Source organism: Lissotriton vulgaris, chromosome 3_1, assembly GCF_964263255.1.
Source record: "Lissotriton vulgaris chromosome 3_1, aLisVul1.2, whole genome shotgun sequence".
Classification (NCBI taxonomy): Eukaryota; Metazoa; Chordata; class Amphibia; order Caudata; family Salamandridae; genus Lissotriton; species Lissotriton vulgaris.
The window spans coordinates 945,694,650-945,714,791 of record NC_141689.1 but is presented as its reverse complement, the minus strand read 5'-3'; the positions used below and the strand labels follow the sequence as shown (position 1 = coordinate 945,714,791).

Below are 20,142 nucleotides of genomic sequence, written 5' to 3'. Positions count from 1 at the left end.
CAGAGTGTCAAGATTCTTTACAATGTATATTTTTACATTAAATTTAAATCTTATTTACATTTCCCAAACAAAAGTTAGCATTTCATGCAACATGCAGATTGTCTGGAAGAGACTCATGATGCAGAAATTCTTTACTGAGGTCAAGCGCAGACCTATGATATAATCAAGAAATGTAAAAGAAAAAACAGTCCAAAAAAAAGGACTACCATGTTTGCATTTTAGATACTCTACAGCATGTCTTTTTTATTATTAACATGCTTTTTAGCTTTATCAATTTTTAGGGAACACTTAAATGTGCATTTTTATTTAAAGCTGGCCTGATATATAAAAGCTTTACAATTCAGTATTCAGTCACAAACTGATTATAATCACAAAATATGGGTTTTACTATGCACAAAGGCATGAAACGAATCAAATCCTTACAGGTTCAATAGTAAAAATGTGAATTATTAATTGTGATTTTCAAGTAGCAATTCACAAATATTTATAAAAAAATTATGCACTTAGCAAATATTCGAAAATTGGCTTTTCGGACATGCAGAATACCACCAAGTGGAATAAAGTGGTAATAAGTCTAAAGTATAAAAGAAGACCCACAAGAACAAGTTATATACCTTTGGTAAAGTTCTTTCAGTTGGATACTCTACCTAACCACAGATTCCTCATCTTTTGACTAACCTCCAGGCTCCACACTGACTTCACACTGCCCCAGAGGTGACCGAGAAAGAACAGCATATAAGCTCTACTCCTGCAGTTTCTTGTGTTTTCCCTTCAAGCACCCTCAGATGTGGAGCATAAAAAATTGAGGGAGCTGATCTCTAACTTGGGACCATTTTTTAGATGATAAAAATAACACTCCACAGAACAGGGAGATGGGGAAGCAGTGAGCAATTTGTGGTTAGATAAAGCATCCACCAAGTAGAGCTTTACAAAAGGTAGATAACGTGTTCTTCCGACGGATACTTCTAACCGCAGAGTCTGCACATTTAGAACAGATACCAAAGCAGTAGCTCCTAAAGATGGAAGCTCTGTGGAGTGGAAACAAATCAAAATGTTCTGGAGAACTTTGAGGGTGAAGGGCCCTTCCTACTGGATGTGAATGTCTGAACTCACTCCCATGTTTCAGCCTGGCAGATATCAAGCATAGGCACCCCTCACGCCAAAAGCAGTGGTGGCCGCCTTATCCCTGGTGGAGAGGGCTCTCACACCGTAAGGGGGCTATTCATAGCCAGTGCATAGCAGATCTTGAGGCAAGGACTATTGACAGAGTCCCTTCTGCAGAATTGGCCTTCCCTTTCTTTGCTCAAGAAAATCATACGAAGAGCTGATGGTCCACTCAATGAGCCTTCATACGATCAATAAAAGGTCAAAGCCCTTTTGAAGTCAAACCAATGGAGGCTCTCCACTTCTCTTGAAGGGACTAGGACAGCAACAAACCCTGGTAGAGTACCTCGCGTGAAAGGGACTAACAACCTTAGGTACAAAGGTCACCCAGGTTGGTACCAATTTGTCTGGGAAGAAGGTAGTATAGGTCAAGGTAGGCATTAGGGCAGTTGCAATGAAGGTGTCTGCAGTCTGCTCATGCGAAGAGCTGCCATAATCACAATTAGGAAAACAGTTTACAGAGACAAGAGATTCAGTAAGCAACTATGCAGTGGCTCGAAGGTGTATACGCTGGAAATGGCATGACCTGGTTAAGGTCCCAATGAAGCATCACAAATGGTTTGGGAGGGAACACGTGTGTCACGCCTTTAATAAATCGCATCAAACCATGTGATTTAAACGTGCCAGTAGGCCTGGAAAACGTAGAAAGGCCCACAAAATAACGTTTTACAGTGCCCATTGCAAGGCCTTGCTGGGCTAAAGACAAAACAAAGAAAAGATCTCCCATACAGCTTTGCTTGGAAGAATTCTCTGTCATGAGTACCACAACAGTTAATGAACTTGTCCCAGTGCCCAGAATAGATGGATTTTAAAGAAGGGCATCTGGCAGCGAGGATGACATCCATTCTCTCAGACGGCAAGTCAAAATCAGTCAACTTCTGTAGCTCCATCTCCACGCATGGAGGTGTAAGCTGCAGAGGTTCGGATGAAGGCCCACACCTATTGCCAAGACGAAGGTCCTCTGAAAGTGGTAGCCAGATTGAAGGACTGCTCAAGTCTGGGGACCACATTCTACCGGCCCACCCAAACTGGGTAAATTAGGATGAATTGGGCCCAATCATTGTTCATCATCTTCAGAGCTCAGGGAAGTAGAGGTAGTGGCATAAATGCACACAGAGGTCCAGCAAGAATGTATCTTCTAACATGTGCTCTTGCAGAAACTCCCTAAATGGAAAATTGTGGACACTGCTTTCTCGAAGGTGGCAAATAAATCTATTAAGGGCTCTTCCCAATGATCGAATACCCTCTGTGCCACCTCCGTCTGCAGATACCTTTTGTGAGGTGCCATTAGAAATCTGCTCAATTTTATCTGCTCTGGCACTCAGGGACCATGTCAGATGGTTGGCTACCAGAAAGATGTCCTGCACCGCCAGCCTTCTCCAGAGATAAACACTTTTGGCACAGGACCCAAGGCCTTGCACTGCCCTGATTGCTGCAGTATCACATGGCGCTCATGTTGTCCGTGAGAACCAACATCAACATTTCCCTTATGGATGGCAGAGCAACTTTCATTGTCAAACAAATGGCCCTAAGCTGCACAATACTGATGTGGAGTTGTCCTTCTGTTATAGACCAGTGACCTCTTACCTCCACTTCCTTCTGATGGCACACTTCAACACTGCTGTGATGCATCTGCCACTCCTATCAGCTCAGGGTGGGTGTAGGAAGCGGTCTCTGTATACACTGTACCAAAAGGAGGAATAGTGTGCACAGAGTCCAGGGAGTCCCCAGAGGGATAACATAGGCTAAATTAGGTAAGTACTAACGGCTCTCTTTGTGGTAGTGTGGGCGAGCAGTTAAGTTTATCCAGCGGGTGTGTTAAGCATTTATTGTATTCACTCAATCAAGGACTGGTTACACACACTCAGAGACAGAATCCAGACCAATTGGTAAGTATAACAAGCATTTGCAAAGCAATAGGTCTCGCATTACTGAAAGTTTGAGCTATTGACGTTGCAAATAATAATGCAACGCCAATAGCTCAAACTTTTAGTAATGCAAGAATTATTGCATTGCAAATGCTTGTTCGCAGTGTTTACATTTGATTTACGGCTAAGAACAGATCCTCTACTTACAATGGCATTAGAGTGAAGATGACATTGTGTGCACTTGTGCTGACAACTCAAATTCTGCTGCGTTAACCGTTTGCATAGCCCCCTTGGCTTTCTGACGATAGCCTGGTGCTATGCCTTTCTAGCTCCCTGAAGCAGCTGGGTGTCACATGCAACACTGTAATTTATACCCAATAAAAATAACAATTGTCCCATATGAACAATTATATTTATAGGCATGGTACTTTCATTCAGTTGCTACCTGTAAGAGAACATGTCATTTTGAAATCCAAAATTATCTCCAGATGCAGTTCTAGATCACCTATCGTAGAAGCAATCTTGGTGCAGTTTAAGCCCAATCATTTCATATTGCAAGCTTATCTTCAGTCGTCATCAAACATGAAGCTACTCTATCATTATTCTGACTAGAAGGCTTAGTTACGTACCAGAGTATTTTGCCGCATAATGACCAAAGCAGAGCAGAAATGTGGATATTTACAAATAATATGTGGTATACACATGAACTGGTATCTTTTATTCCGTTGTCATGCTTTCCGAATCACAAAAAATTGTCATCGCTTAGGTGGGAGTCCTCCTGACGTTAGGTGCTGTTAGGGAACATTGCCACTGGCTCCTCGCTGCTGCTCCTATTCTGTCCCTTGTCGCAGATTAGTGATTTTGGTGGTGAGCCCGCCCTCAAATGGGGCACTGAGAGGCCCAGGTTTGATGACTTAAGAAAAATAAAGATCAAAGTGGGCACCATGCTACATCAAACGCAGCGCCCGTGCATATTAAATTTCAGTGGTCGCCGTGATCATGTGTGGCACCCTTGCACATTAATCGGGCCCCATCAACGAACAATGGATAGGACCCAACGACAACCAGAAACAGGACAAGGCAAGGACGCAACTACAACCAGAGACAGTACAAGGCACAGACATATTGAATACAACCCTAAGAATCATTCCAACCAGCTGTGTGAGCTATGATCCCATCTCACCACTTGTTGAGCAGTACAGACCTCCACCATGGCCATCTAATGCGATAATCAAGCAGACCGTGTGCATCATACATCCTTTTATGTGGAGCAGTCCAGATATACAGAGTATATTCTACCTACTTCACCAGCAATTATTCTACAAGTCTTTTACAAATATCCCACTGACATTTGGACATTTTCAAAATTTCACATTTCATTGGACATCTATGTCATTCTAAGATATATGACGAATTAATATATCTTAATAAGAACGTAAGGTGTGGGGGAGGGGGGGGGGTATGGCACAGACCCTGGCATCAGAACCAAGAGGCTGTGGAGAGATGTGAGGAATGGTACTGACTGACGTCACTCTGGGGGGCGGGGAGGGGGCATTAAGACACAATGTTTACACATTCAGCAAGTTCACTTCCTAAACATTCAGAAAAGTTCATAATCTACTCTGCAAGGACATTTAGATGCTTCACGCATGTCTGACACTAACTTGAGAAACAACCCGGTTTCTGCAGAGCTAGTTTTACCTTCCGAGTTTACCTTTTTTCCGCACATCACAGTTCATCAACATCACATTTCCTCATATTTTTGCATGGATTTGATCTGCTGCTGTAGTGATGACTCGCATACCTGAGAGATTGCAGCAGATAAGGAATCCAGCTGCTCGGGTCCAAGATGGAAATAACCCCCGGGGCTCAGGTTGCAGCGCTGCCTCGCACTGCAGCTTACTGTGGGGTTTCAGAGCCGGCCGAGGGCCCTTTGCTTCCCCCCGGCGTCACTGGGGTCACCACAAGTGTACAAGCGTCAAGGTAACGGGAAACCAGTGGTGTCCGCGCACCACAGAGGAGCGGGCGGGAATCGAAACCAGTGGTGCGCGCGCACCACAGAGGAGCGGGGGCGAGGGAGTACAGCAGAAAAGCTAACGCTGCTGCGCATAACAGACACCAAAGGGACGTGGGGGGTTACATTCCTAAAGAAGCTGGGACATGCACACACCTTCCAACAATAGCGTGCTGTCTTTTTTAAAAAACGCAACCAATAGCCAATAGCAGCTGACGAAAACAAAACCACAGGCACAAGCGTGTGTTCAGCTTTCAGAAGCCTCTACATGAGGTCTTGCGCAAGCAATGCTGCGCACTGCAACGCTAGGCGCGAGAACTAAAAAAAGTACTTATATTTTATATTAGAACCAAGAAGGGCTTGGCTCAGGAAAGTAAACTATACTCTCAAACGCAAGTCTTTTCAAGGAAATGCAGTTGTGATTGAATTTACAATCGTAACAGGTTTGTATTTGCTTTAGAAACTGTTTAAATTACATAGAAATTACTCTTAATTGCTTTTTTGATACTTTTGGATTACATCAACTACTCTGGATGATATGCCTAGATATCACAATGTGGATCCTACAATACAAGGCAAGTAAGACCTTTTCAAGTTTAAGATAGTTACTTTTTTCCATACAAAACACAGGTAAGGAACATGCTACTTAACCAGCATGTATTTGTTCTTGACATGTAGAGCTGTAGATTCACATGGTTTGCATAGCCTGCCAGCTAGTGTTGGGTCTGGATGTTTGCACTTTGTTTTTCTTCGAAGAAGTCTTTTCCAGTCACAAGGAAGGTGACTCCTCCTTTCGGTGAAATTCCGCATGTGCATCGACTCTACTGTTCAATTGTTTTCCTGCTGAGGGTGATAATGGAGTTAGTGAGAGTAGTAGAAAGAGATGTCCATGTATGTAGGTTTCTAAGTAAGATGTCACTGCAACAGGTATAGATACCTGGGGAGGTCGTTGAGAGCATGTGAATCTACAGCTCTACATGTCAAGAACAGATGCATACTGGGTAATTAGCATTTTCCATTCGAGGCATGTGAGCTGTAGATCACATGCTTTGCATAGACTACATAGCAGTTATATCCCAAAACGGTGGCTAACCTGTAGCTGTTGCAGTCATTTGAAATACTGTACGTACAACTGCTTGGCCCACACTAGCTTTCTGTCTTGCTAAAACATCTACATAATAGTGTTTTGTAAATGCGTGAAGTGTAGACCATGTTGCAGCTTTGCAGATGTCTCTATGGGTATGCTTCCTAATAATGTCATAGAAGCCCCTAGTTTACGTGTGGTGCACGCTCCAGGGGGAATTGTCAATGTTGATTTTGCTTTTGCATAGCATGTTTGAATGCACTTGACTATCCACCATGCAATACCTGATTGATATGCGACTGCCTTTATGTGGTGGAGCAAAAGCCACAAATAGTAGTTTTGTCTTACGGAACGGTATTGTCCTTTCTATGGAGTAGCGTAATGCTTTTTCCACTTCTAAGGTGTGTAAAGCACGTTCTGCCACAGAATCTGGGTGAGGACAGAACACAGGCAACTCAACAAAATGGATGATATGAAAGGCTGAAATGACCCTGGATAGAAATTTATGGTTGGTCCGAAGAACCACTTTGTTTTGGTTTACTTGCAAAAATGGTTCTTCTATGGTTAGTGCCTGAAGCTCACCTACTCTCCTCAGTGATGTGATAGCTATATGGAAAGCTAACTTCTAAGTGAGATATGGCATCTCACATCTGTGCCAATGACTCAAAAGGTGGACCCATCAGTCTGGTGAGGACAATGTTAAGATTCCACACTGGAGAAGTTGGAAGTCTTGGGGGAATGACTCTTTTAAGTCCCTCCATAAATGCTTTATTGAAAGGCACTCTAAAGAGAGACAAATGTTTTTCTATTTTGGAGGTATGCAGCTATTGCAGCAAGATGTAAGCATATGGATGTGTACGCTAAATTTGAACGCTGCAGATGTAATAAATAGCATATAATGTTTTGAAATGAAGCACCAAGCGGATTGATTTGATTCCTATTACAGTATATCACAAACCACTTCCTCTTTGCGGCATAGCAGACTCTTGTGGTAGGACGACTAGCCTCTTTGATGATGTTCATGCAGTCTGGCCGAAGATTGAGGTAGCCAAACTCTAAGGGCCCGAATCACAGAACTAACTTAAGACAAAATCCTAAACGTACTACCATTTTCGTATTCACAGAAGGCACTTACTCATTTCCGTATTTACAGAAGGCACTTACCCATTTCCGTATTCACAGAAGGCATTTTGGAGTCCTAAAATTAGGAGTCCTAACTTTACTACTTCTCAACTGAGAAAAATCATAACTTTAAGACTTTTGGTAGTCACAGAAGGCATTTAGGAGTCCTAAAGTTAGGACTCCTAACTTTAGGACTATCAAATGCCTTCTGTGAATACCGAAAGTCTTAAAGCTAGGATTTTTCTCAGTTTAGGAGTAGTAAAGTTAGGAGTCCTAACTTTAGGACTCCTAAATGCCTTCTGTGAATACAGAAAGTCTTAAAATTCAGATTTTTCTCAGTTTAGGAGTAGTAAAATTAGGATTCCTAACTTTAGGACTCCTAAATGACTTCTGTGAATACCGAAATGGTAGTAAGTTTAGGATTTTGTCTGAAGTTAGTTCTGTGAATCGAGCCACAAGACTTCAGGTGCCAGATCGCAAGGTTGATATGACTGGGAGCGGGATGTCTTACCTCTCCACGGCTCTGCGTGAGGAGATTGGGTGTGAGATGTAGTTTTTGGTGAGGAACTACTGAGAGCTCCAACAGGGTTGTGAACCGTGGTTGACGGGCCCATGTGGGAGCAACTAGGATCAGTGTGACGCTTGTCTGAGTTTCCGAACCACTGATCGAATGAGTGGGAGAGGTGGAAAAGTGTAGGCTAATATCCCTGACCAATTCATCCATTGTGCATTGCCTCTGGAATGAAATGAAAAAAATATTTATATAGAGCATGGCTACCCGGAAGAATCCCAGCGCTAAGCAGAACCAGATGGCGGAAGCAGAAACTAAGGGAAGAGTGTTGTCTTCAGTTGATTCCGAAAGACAAGGTGGCTAGATTCCCAGCGAAGAAGCAGAGGTAGAGAATTCCAGAGTTTGGCAGCATTGTACGAAAAAAGTCGGCCTCTGCTTCTAGCCTTCTTGATCCTAGGGACCTCAACCAAATAGAGCTCATCCGAGCGCAGTTTCCTATTGGCCTTGTAGGGGAGGATCATGGTTGAATTTATCGGAGGCCCATTCCCTTTCAAGGATTTATGGACAACGCAGAGGGCCTTAAAGCTAATTCTTTCCTGCACAGGAAGCCAATGAAGAGAGTGTAGTGCAGGTTTAGCAGAATGGCGATTGGACACTCCTCTCAGCAGTCTGGCTGCACAGTTTTGTACAATCTGCAGTTTTATGACTACTGCGATTGGGGCACCCAGATATAACGCGTTACCATAGTCAATCCTGGGGAGTATAAGCAATTGGACTAGTACTTTTTAGGTTTCGCCTGGGCCGGAGCACTAGCTCCGCCCAGGAGAAATCTTATGTTCCTACAGTTTGGGCTTAGTCCCGCCTCTGTCTTCCATTGGCTAGCTCCATAAATGGAGGCTAGCCATTGGAAGAGAGAGGCGTCCGTCTTTCAGCGAGGCGATTGGTGGGCGTTCCCGGGGATTTTTTCTCATCCCACCCCTTTCCCTACGTCATGCGGCGGTGGGCGGTGGTTTATTTTTTTTTGTGTGTTTAGGTTTGTTTGGGCATTTCTTTGAAGATGGCGCCCGGTGGAGAGTGATTTCAGCCCCTGCTGCAACACAAACAAGAGCTCCTCAGCTCGCGGGAGCCGCTAAGCGCTTTTCTTAAACCTATCCCGCCCCCCCTCCCGCTGTCCGTTCCGTCCCCCACATCCCCGCTGTCCGTGTCTCCGGCCGGTGGAAACCTCACGCACGTTCTTTCTGTGCCCAGCTATTGTTGGCTCCATACGGCTTGTGGCAGCTTTCGTTATCCACTGCTGTTCTTCCTGGTCTTTTTGCGGCTCGGAGTGTGCACTGACTCGGCATTTCCGCTGTGCCCGCCGCATTTTCCATGGCTTCAAAGAGGCCGTCGGACGGGGAGCAGAGGTGAGCACTCTCACTCTCCTTCCTACCGGCAGAAACAAGAAGCTCTCTTCTCGGGTGACAAAGGCCGGACTTTCAAAAGCGCCCGTGGAAAGCAGGGCAGGAAGCGATACCTCTGGTGAGGCACGTTCGACCGTGCAATCCGATGCCACGGGCTCCCCGGCTTTTACCGCACACCAAACAAAGTGTATTGTTTATTCGTCAACACAACGGCTACTGGAGGCTGGACCCCGCCTGCCTTCCCATACTCCGCAGCTGAATTACCAAGCCTGATGGTTAAAAACTCGCAAACAGGGCAGGGAGCGAGTCAACATCGGAGGCTGGCCGTAACTCTTTATGCTGAATTACCAAATCATGAAAAGGTTTCCTCCTCCTCATAGGCATCTGATATCTTTTTTAAGAGGGGATTTTCTGTGCTTTGTTAAGGGTTGTTTTTTCACATTGGGTAAACTCATATTTCAGCCATCAAAGATGGGCTTAGAAGGCGCATTTAAGGGATATTACCTCCCGCTGTCCGTGTGCCCGTCCCCCCTCCCGCTGTTGTGAGCCCGTCCCCCCTCCCACTGTCCGTCCCTCCCCCCTCCCACTGTCAGGTGATTCAGTTCACAAGTTTTTCTATGCAAGTCCCAGCACCCCCTCAGCCCCCGACACAATTCTACTTGGACCATTTCTACAGCGCTGGCTGATCCGGAGTCAGTCACTCTGTCTCCAGCGCTGCGATCGTTTCCAGACTCCTCTCTTCCATCTCCCATCTCAGGCCTCCATACCCCCGCCCCCTTCCACCCTCCTTTTCTCCCATGGAATCTCGTATCTTCATCTTGGCAGGCTGCCCCACCTTCACCTCTGATTCAACGCCCTCCTCTCCCTCGTTTGTTTTGTCTGCACTTTCAGCTTTTAAGTGTTGTGCGAGACACGGCTGCTTGCACAGAGCTGGGTGAGGGATGGGCCTACAGCACAGGGCGAGGAGCTTTGTATGGAGACGTTGGTGTCCTGATGAGCAGGGTGGTAGCAGGGTGGTAATGCAGGCTGGTAGTGCTGTGCGCCGCTGCCTTTGTACTCCTGTAAACTGCAACCGTGCACAGCGTGATTGTTTTTAATGAGATTTCAGAACATTTGCTGTATTGTTTATGTGGAGAAAAGCCTTGTTAAGCTAAAAGTGTGCCAGAGGGAAACATGAAAAGTGCCGTTTGCAGCAGATATTGGCACGGCCTGGGCAGCATGGAGGAACAGTGTGTTTGTGTAGCTCTGCCATCATATTCCAAAGCGCACCGTGTCCTTATGCGCCTGGATCCACTGTGCAGTTCATGACGACACACGTGGTGCTGCCTCAGGAATTTCAGGCACATAAGGGGATTTGGGAAAGGAAGCTAGCTGTGAGCGCAACGCAACGAGGATGCACTTTACATAAGAGGGGATTTTCTGTGCTTTGTTAAGGGTTGTTTTTTCACATTGGGTAAACTTATATTTCAGCGATCAAAGATGGCCTTAGAAGGCTCATTTAAGGGATATTACCTCCCGCTGTCCGTGTGCCCGTCCCCCCTCCTGCTGTCGTGAGCCCATCCGCCCTCCCGCTGTTCGTGTGCCCGTCCCCCCTCCCACTGTCAGGTGATTCAGTTCACAAGTTTCTCTATGCAAGTCCCAGCGCCCCCTCAGCCCCCGACGCGATTCTACTTGGATCATTTCTACAGCGCTGGCTGATCCGGAGTCAGTCACTCTGTCTCCAGCGCTGCAATCGTTTCCAGTCTCCTCTCTTCCATCTCCCATCTCAGCTCTCCTTACCCCTGCCCCCTTCCACCCTCCTTTTCTCCCATGGAATCTTGTGTCTTCATCTTGGCAGGCTGCCCCACCTTCACCTCGTTTGTTTTGTCTGCACTTTCAGCTTTTAAGTGTTGTGTGAGACACGGCTGCTTGCGCAGAGCTGGGTGAGGGATGGGCCTACAGCACAGGGAGGGGAGCTGTGTATGGAGACGTTGGTGTCCTGATGAGCAGGGTGGTAGTGCTGTGTGCAGGAGTAATGCTGCAGGGAGGAATGTGGTGCTGTGTGAAGCAAACATTTTGTTATCATTTCGGTGGGTTCTGCTGGGTGGAAAACAGTAATGCTGAGGTGAGCACATCCCAGTGCTGTGAGGAGCAGTGATGCTGTTTTGAGGAGAGTGGATAGTGCTGTGTGTAACAGTTATTGTACAGGGAGCACATTGCACCATTGCTGAGCTGGGAGTGCACCGCTCAGTTCTTCAGTAAGTACGGTGTGTAGTGTCCTGTTGAGCCTTCATGCTGTAGTTCCAAAAGTACATGCTGATGTACAGCACTGCAAGTGGATACGGCAATGCCTGACGAGAGCATCCCATATTATCAAGCAGTATGCTTTCTGGAGGGAGCCTTATTTGGCAAACTGAAATCAAGATGATCGTCAAATGAAGCTTGCTTCCCTGCCCCCTCGCTGTGCTTGCTTCCCTGCCCCCTCGCTGTGCTTGCTCTCCTGAGTGTGTGTGTGGCTCTGGGTGGGTGTGTGTGGCTCTGGGGTGGTGTGTGTGTGGCTCTGGGGAGAGGTGTGTGTAGCTCTGGGAGGGGTGTGTGGCTCTGGGGGGGGTTTGTGTGTGGCTCTAAGTCCAAGTGACTAGGGAGTGCATAGTGACTAGGAAGTGCAGAGTGACTAGAGAGTGCAGAGTGACTAGGGAGTGCAGAGTGCTAGAGAGTTCAGAGTACTAAGGAGTGCAGAGTGCTAGGGAGTGAGTAAGGAGTGCTAGGAAATGACTAGAGAGTGCTAGGGAGTGCACAATGCTAAAAGGTGCGGAGAGACTAGGGAAGCTAGGGAGAGCTAGGGAGTGCACAGTGCTAGGGAGTGTAGAGTAACTAGGGAGTGCTATAGAGTTCTACAGACTGCAAAGATTACGCTAATAACAATGTAAGTGACAATGCCATTTATTTATCTGTTTTCAAAACCAACACATAAATAAAAATGTTGTCATTAACAATGCCAATAGCTCAAACTTTTCCAAAGGCGAAACCATTGCTTTGAAAATGCTTGTTTTGTTTGAAAAGGGAGGAGAGGAAACACTTTGCGGGCCATTCTAAGCAGGCCATAACAAGTGGCTGCCGGCTTCCTGGAAGGTCAAGTTCTGGTCTAACCAGATGCCCACACTCTTTATCTCAGTCTTAGGGACCGTTGCTGGGCCCATACACACTGGCCACATGGTGCTGGATTTAAAACTTAAAGCGTTACCCAGGATCATGAGCTCAGTTTTCTAACCATTAAGCTTAAGGTGAGACCTACCCATCCACCTAGAGACTTCTTCAAGACATGAGTAGAGGCTGTTAGATCGCTGATCTGCATGGTACAATGCTACGACCAATTGAGTATCGTTGGCGTAGGTGACCATGTGGATTCCGAAGGGGGCTACAATATCCGCCAACTGGGCCATATAAACATTGAAAAGAGTCGGGCTCAACGATGAGCCCTGAGGGACTCGACACTATAGAGGGATGGGATTTGAGACAATGTCGTCCTCAAATACCCTAGGAGGCTTCCCTCCAGAAAGGAACGCAGCCATTGAAGCACAGTACCAGTTACTCCTACGCTCCTGAGATGGTGAACCAGAATACGATGGTTCACCATGTCAAATGCTGCGCTCAGGTCCAGGAGTATAATGGCTGAGAACCCTCCTGAGTCTAGAATCTTTCTACCTTCTTCCACCACGCTAACAGAGCAATTTCAGGGCTGTGTCGCGGATGGAATACTGTTTGAGAAGGATGGAGCAAGCTGTGAGATTCCAGAAAGATAGAGAAAGTGTGGTTTACATATTTCTCTGCGATCCTGCTGATTCCTGGTAGAAGGGAAATGGGGCGATAATTGCTCAGGTCTGCAGGATGCTGATTGGGTTTCTTTAGTAGCGTTTTCACCATAGTTCTTTTCCAATTAATGGGAACTATACCTGTAGAAAGTGAAGCATTAATCAGATTACTAATAGTAGGGGCAATTATTGGTGCTACCAATTTCAGTATGTTTAGAGGTGCTGGATCCCTAGGCAAAGCACTTTTAACCGAGGCCAGCAAGGTTACAAATTATTCCTGGGATAGAGGAGCAAAAGCCTCCAATGAGTGTTAATTTACGTGTGGACCCAGCTACGTGCCCTCACTTGAGCTGTTGCACTCCTCGTCAATCTGAGGTAGGGATTTAAGAATATTCTATACTTTAGTGGAAAAGTAGTCAGCTTGTTCCTTTACAACGCTGACCAGAGGTGTCTGGTGCGACTGGCGGGTTGGGGGCTCTAGGTAATTTTTTTATAATGATAAAAGTTTCCCGTTTTTAGGAAAACATGGCGGCCGCTGGTTAAGCGGTCGCGGTGCTCCGGAACGGGCTCCTGGAGTAGATCGCCATACCGCACTGAGTAATGCCTGAAACCGAGCGTGACATCCGCAAAGCTGGGGGAATTAATTTTTTGACCTCAAAACCTCTACTGCTTTTTCCACTACACTGGGAAAAATCTACAACGGTAAACTTTCAGAGATGCAGAGCCGCTTCTCGGCTCTCGACGAGACGGCTTCGGCAGTCCGCTTTCTGCTCGCATGCGGAGCTGCGGCGGAGGACGGAGAGAGTGCTGGATGCTGCCGGGCAGGTCGTTGTTGTTTGTTTGCCTTCCCCGAATATTGCTCGGGCTGCTTAATAAGCTGTGGAGCTAGACGGCCGTGGACTTCGGTCTGCCCCCCACGTTTGCTGCGGTGCCCACTGTGTGAGGTGGATTTAACTCTCGAGGAGGACGGTTTTGACGGTGCGGTCAGCATTGGCAGGGCTGGGACTAAAGAGGAGGCTCTGCATTACACTCCACAGAGGATCCCTGATTATTTCACTGATTTCAGCTTGCAGGGATTTCCGCAGGAAACAACATCAGAGAAGAAGCAATCACCACAACCACGTCTGGTCAGCCGCGCTGGAGCGGAGGAGAGGGAGGGTATTGCGAAGTCTGGGGCAGCCATATCACGCAGTTTCTTGCATTACAATTTCGCGCAGTGCCCCAGGGAATACAAGTTCACAGGTAATACAAGCCCACTCTCTCGCATCAACATTAACAGCAGTGGCGGATACAGTGGAGGGGTCATCACCTGGAAAGAGAGGTAAGGAGCCTCTGGATATATCAGATCCTCTTACTATAACACTGTCAGGGCAAGAGGGGACAATAGAGACGGTAGTTGCCCCTGAGATAACAGGAAAGGTGCCACCCACCCTCAGCAAGAGTTACGGCAAGAGAGGGCGGAAGAAGAAAGGTGCCCTGCTAGAGGGTAAGGGTGGTGTGTTGAGTCTGCCTAGTGGAGCAGCCGACTGCACAGCAGAAGTGGTAGATAAAAAAAAATCCTCCTCTTATTTAAGTACAGAGGTTAAATGCAGAGGCACTAAACACAGCTCGAAATCTAAGACAAAAACTAAAACCCAGAAAATTGCACTAGAGAAAAGCTCTAAGATTACTCCCTCCTTACGTTCTTACTTCAAAGTTGTTCCCCAGATATTACATCTCTCAGGGGATCAAGCCATGCCATCTGAATCTGAATTGGAAGCCTCTCTCCCAACAGATATGGTTTCTCCCCTTCTGGGACAGGCTGTTGAGGTGGAAGAAGAAGGAACCGAAGAAGGGGTCATGGAACATGAAGCCTGTACGTTGGGTCTTGGAGGTGGGGATAACGAAAAAGGATCAGGATCACAGTCTTCTCTTGCTCAGGTGGAGTTAGAGCGGGGAACATCATCAGTCACCCCGTTAGGAGACCTAGAGGTCCTGGTTGTTACTGAGGCTGCTGCTAGTGGAACTAATGAAGAAGCCAGTGCAGTAGGGGGAGATCTTACTGATCAGACTGAATGTCCCACTGAATCCCTCACGGATCAATCTAAATCCGAGGCTAACGATGACATAACTCCAGCTTCTATACTAGGTATGTTTTCTGCTCTCACGATGGAAATAAGAAAGGGTTTTGCGGAGTCTTCTGCAAATCAAGCTGAAATAAGAAGTTATTGTGAGTCCCTTGACAATAAAATCGATGGACTTACTATAAGAACTGGAGTCCTTGAAGAGACAACAGCATCATTATCTGTCTACATGGACCAGGCGAAAGTTGATATTCAGAAGCTTTCCAGAGAGGAGCAAGCACTTAGTGAAAGGATGGAGTCATTAGAAAACAACGCAAGGAGGGGGAATCTTCGCATCTTGAACGTGCCAGAAGGCTCAGAAGGCTCAGAGGGCTCTGACATAAAGCAATTTATAACGAGTTTGTTAAAAGAGTCCCTGAATTTAGACCTGTCACTGGAAGAGCTAGCATTGGATATCCAAAGAGTTCACAGGGATCCCTTTAGCCACATCGCTGCTGTGGTTATTTTTCCCCTGTGCTGGAAATTGCCATTTTGCTGGTGTCATGACGAGCTCAGCTCGTCATCAGCACAGCTCAACTGTGCCTCATGACGAGCTGAGCTCGTCATGAGCATGGAAGGGGTTAAACGCAACCCCCAGAGATTTAAGCTGCGCAAAATCTTAGTGAACTTTCATACATATGTATTGAAAGAGCAAATTCTTAATCTGGCGCTAAAGCAAAAATCTCTGGCTGGAAAGGGGTTTTCTTTCTTAATAAGACTATATCTCTCAAGAATTACCTTGGAGAAACAATGGGAGTTCGGGAGGCGCCTGGAAGCTTTCAGAGCAGTGGGAGCCTCAGCTCAATTAACGTTCCCTGCCGCCATGAAAATTATGTACAATAATAAGATGATTAATATTAGGTCAGTGCAGGCAGCCGATGAACTCCTGATGCAGATGGGAAGCAAAAAGAAAGTATGAAAGGTAGCTTAGATAGCTGAATAAAGAGAGGTCTTAACTCTGGGGTTCAGTAATAAGCGCTGGTGCTAAACGCCATCTTATCATTTCCCTAAGGTCCTATGTATCTCGAGTATCGTAATGTTAAAACCCTTTAGGATATAAAGGGAAAATGCAATAATTGTGTGTCACTATCTGATTAATTTTTTTTTTCACGTATAAAGGGTGGCGTATTTCTCCGGGAGATCGCGGAGGGGCGCTATCAACCGGACATCGCTCCGGTTAGATATCGCAAGGGTTTTCCAGGGGTTGGGAGGTGGGAGGGTGGGAGGCACGTAGCTAGGGTAGGTGGTGGGGGGTGGAAAAAATGGAAAAAAGTCCTCAGTAAACCAAGATATGGTAGAAAGAGAGGGGGTTTGCAATTTCTTGGAAAGAGATTTAGACAACAATGGGTCGGTCGGGAGGAGCTTCGTGGGCAACCAAGATGGCCGCGTGAGCTCGTAGCTCCGAAGACCCTCCGATCCTCCGAATTAATCCTGTCGCATATCCTGCCCCACGGAAGTGGGAAATTGTTGGTGAACTGCTGCTGACTCGGGACTCGTTGTCCGATTGAAAATCCGAGGTCCCTAGGTGGAGTTACACTGTGTGGAAGTTTGGGGACGACAACGTCATCAGCGCCCCTGCCTGAATCGGTGTCTGCGACACAGCCGTGCGGTGGTGGAGTGGATAGAGAGTGACTGTCCCGTCTCGAAGTAAAGCTTGCGGAGTTCCGAAGTTTGTTGGTGCCGCACAAGCGGCCACACGGCTGCTACTGCTCATCGTGTTGGTACTCCGGCAAAGGCCTGGGGGTTTTCCCGACCATGGTGGCCCTCGTCTATCATGGCTGGCAAGGGTGAACCCGACAGAGGGAAGCCCCGGGCCAGTAGAAAGTCAACTTTCTCTCAATCCACCAACATAGAACGCTACGCCCACCCAAAGGGTTCACCCGGGGCCGCTGCGAGGCCAAAGGACATGCATCGAGATGCGTCGCCGGATGACTCGGCCCCAACCCTCCGGGACGTCATGGGTGCCATTGCGGGCATCAAAGCCGAGATGCATAAGCAACACAAGGTATTGACGCATAAGGTCGACACGCTGGCCATTGAGGTCAACTTGATCAGGGCCGATCTGGGCAAGACCAATGATCGGGTCAAGTCCCTTGATATAAAAACATCGAGCCTGACCTCGGATGTATCGGACCTGCAATCGGAGGTCCGTGACCTGAAAGCTGCGAACTCGCTGTTTGCCCGTAGGCTTGATGATTTTGAAGGACGTGCCAGGCGCCAGAACGTCCGAATTGTAGGTGTTCCGGAGGGGGCCGAGGAGGATGCCACCGACCTCTTTGTCGAGAACCTGGTCCAGAACCACCTGGCCCCGGGGGGCCTCAGCAAGTTTTTCTCGGTTGAGAGAGCTCATAGACTGCCCGGAGGTCGTCCCAAGCTGGGGGCCCTTCCGCGTCCTATCATCGCCCGCGTGTTCAACTTTAGGGACCGGGACGCTATCCTGCAGGCATTGAGGAGAGGTGGACCGCTGAAATTTCAAAATGCTGACATTAACTTTTTCCCAGACTTCACCCAAGCGGTGCAGAAGCGGAGGCAAAGTTTCACCGGTGTGAAACGTAGACTACGCGAGTTGGGGATGAAGTACTCCATGTTGTTCCCCGCGAAACTACGTATCGAACAAGATGGCCGTGCATTGTTCTTCGACATGCCTTAAGTCGTTGGGGACTGGCTGGACACTTTGCCTCAGCGCCGGGAGGCTCCCGAGGAACAGTCGGAAGGGGCAGCTGGAGGACCTGATTCTCAGGAATAGAACGAACCTTTGGACTTTGTTCGGACAATGAGACTGCCCAGGCAGTAGTTTATACAGTACCGTATTTTTTGTTACTATCCTCGCGCACGAACGGGGAACCGGGGGGGGGGGGATAGGGTAGTTTCCTTTCTCCTCTAGGGGCTTTTCGTAGAGTCGTTTTTGGGGGTGACAGGCACACTGCTAGTTGGGGGTGCTCTTTAGTATAATGCAGGGGTGCAGGGTGGGGGGGTGGATGGGTCGTTTGTTTTCTATGGGTTTCTTTCCTTTTTCTACTTCATGGCAAGGTAACTGTTATGCTGCTAATTGTGATGTAGCGACGCCGCCCTGCAGGGCGGGCATGGGCCTCTACATTGACGATGGGGGGTAAGAAGTTAAATGTTCTGAGTTGGAATGTTAACGGGCTGGGGGATCGTATTAAGAGAGGTGTGGTGCTACAAATGTTTAAGAGATGCATGCCTGATGTCATTCTGCTGCAAGAAACTCATTTGATAGGAAATACGTGCCACGCGCTTAATAGGAAAGGTTTCAAGATGGTGGCACACTCGGGGTTCTCTTCGGGGTCCCGCGGGGCGGGCATTATGGTGCGCATGTCACTCCCGTTTCAGATGGAATCCAGCGTAATTGATGAGAGAGGACGCTACGTCGCCGTCACGGGTAGGTGGGAGGGGCGTACCCTAGTTTTGGTTTCTGTTTACGTCCCCACTGGTTTGCAAACTACTACGTTTCAGGATCTTGGGGGCGCCATTTTGGGTCTGCCTGAGGGTCTGCTTATAGTTGGTGGTGAATTTAACGCGGTGGGTTCTGGGACCTTAGACAGACATCCATCCAGAGATCTTTGGAGTGCGCAGTCCTGGCTTCCAGACTTCTTGGATACTATGGGCCTTATAGACTGCTGGAGGCTTCTTCATCCTACCCAGCGACAGTACTCCTTTCACTCCGGAGCGCATGGTAGCCTCTCCAGGATTGATTACGTTCTGGCATTGGCGGCCCATGCGTCGGCTGTTTATGAGGCCCGTCTGATGGCCAGGGGTATCTCGGACCATTCTCCGGTCTGGGTGTCCTTTGATTTTGACATCATGGTGGCTAAGAGGGTGGCGCCGGTTAACCCGTGGTACTTCCGTAACCCTAAAACCCGTGGACTCCTGGCTAAAGCCATTGAGCTTTACTTTCCTGAAAACGTGGGCTCGGTTGCGTCAGATGTGTCCCTATGGGAGGCCTTCAAGACTGTCTTGAGAGGCGAATCCTTCTCCTTAATAGCGGAGGCGCGCAGGTGTAGAGACGAGGAAGCGGTGCGGGTGGAATCAGAGATCGAGGAACTTGACTCCCAATTGGAGACTGCCCCGACGTCTGCCCTGCTCCACGCTCTCTCCCTTAAGCAGTCTGAGTGCCGGGCCATTGTTACTGACGCTGCCAAGGCTATGGGCAGAGAACAGCAGGGGAAGATATACGATGTCGGGGACAAGGCAGGCAAGCTTATTGCGTGGCTTGACAAAAAGGAGATGGCTTCCCGGGTTGTCCCTGAGGTGCTGGGGGAGGACGGCGTGTCTGTTACCGATCCCAGCGCCATAGTCACGGTTTTCGCCGATTATTTAGAGTCCGTCTACACCTCGGTTTCTGATATGTCTGAGGCGGACTCTGACGCCCTTTTGAGAGAGGTGGACCTCCCGTGTCTGTCGGACATTGAACGCGACGACATGGATAGAGGTATAACAGCAGATGAGGTCGCATTGGCGATACGCTCTCTGAGGTCCGGCAAGGCACCAGGCCCTAATGGTCTCCCGGTGGAGCTTTATAAAATAAAGGCCGACACCATCGCCCCGCCTTTGCGGGATATGTTCTTGGAGGCGCGTGAGGTGGGCGTGCTCCCCCCGGACCAGAGGTTGGCCACCATTGTGGTCATTCATAAGGAAGGGAAGCCCAGAGACCTATGCCGCTCGTATCGCCCTATTTCTTTGTTGAATGCCGAGCCTAAGATCCTGGCTAAATTACTGGCTAATCGATTGGTGGGCGTGATTAGCGACCTGGTTCACCCGGATCAGTCGGGCTTTATTCCTCACCGTAACACCGCCCTTAACCTTAGGAGACTCCATGCGGTCATGGCGAGGATCCGTACGCTCCGGGAGCCGGCCGTTTTGGCGTCCTTGGATGCCACGATGGCCTTTGACTCCCTTGAGTGGAACTACCTGTGGGCGGTACTGACGAAGTTCGGGTTTGGCCCTGATTTTATAGGATGGGTCAAACTTCTGTATGCTAGTCCACTTGCCAATGTTACGGTCAATGGCCGAGTGTCCGCATCCTTTGCTCTTCGCAGGGGCACCAGGCAGGGCTGCCCCTTGTCGC

The 20,142-nt window shown here is 48.0% G+C and overlaps 1 protein-coding gene across 2 annotated transcripts in view; it reads right to left on the bottom strand.

Moving 5' to 3' along the window:
- Window positions 1-20,142, bottom strand: part of AGTPBP1 (ATP/GTP binding carboxypeptidase 1) — a 1,139,154-nt gene that overhangs the window by 678,759 nt on the left and 440,253 nt on the right. The gene's annotated exons all lie outside the window — the stretch shown is intronic.